We start from the raw sequence: 604 nt of genomic DNA on the forward strand, positions 1-604 counted from the left end.
AATGATGTACTTTGAAATAAACAAATTCCCTCTTATATTATTCAAACATTATTTTGTATACTTGTAGGCAAATATCAACATGATGCTAGAGTTGTAGATTTGAATATTGATTATTAGATAGGTTCAAGAGATACTAACTAGTGTCAGATGTGAAATAGATGATCGCCATAGCAACATCCCATTTTTCTCCTTCTTTATGAAGAGGTTGGTTTTTCCGAAGATCACCTAGGAATTCCTTGGGTGAAAGTATGTCCATTCCAAGAATACCTTCAATTGGACCAGATGCAATACCATTTACACATATTCCATAATGCACAATAATTAATAAAGATTATAATGCACAATAATTAATAAATATTGTACAGATTATGGAAAAAATTAATAAATTTCTTGTGCTACTCTTTGTTTGAAGGAATTACATTTGGGGTTTATAGCCACTTTATAAGTTATCATCATACAAAGGACTTAAATTGCATCCTCCATGACATGGATCAGAAGGCACATTCCAATTAACCAAGAAGATTATGCCTACGATATTGTCATGTCCCATGAGAAAGAAGATGATGGAAACTATAGGCAGAACAAGTAAATAGAAATTACCCTC

This window comes from Cupressus sempervirens, chromosome 9 (assembly GCF_028749045.1).
Source record: "Cupressus sempervirens isolate cs-2001-9-10 chromosome 9, ASM2874904v1, whole genome shotgun sequence".
Taxonomy (NCBI): Eukaryota; Viridiplantae; Streptophyta; class Pinopsida; order Cupressales; family Cupressaceae; genus Cupressus; species Cupressus sempervirens.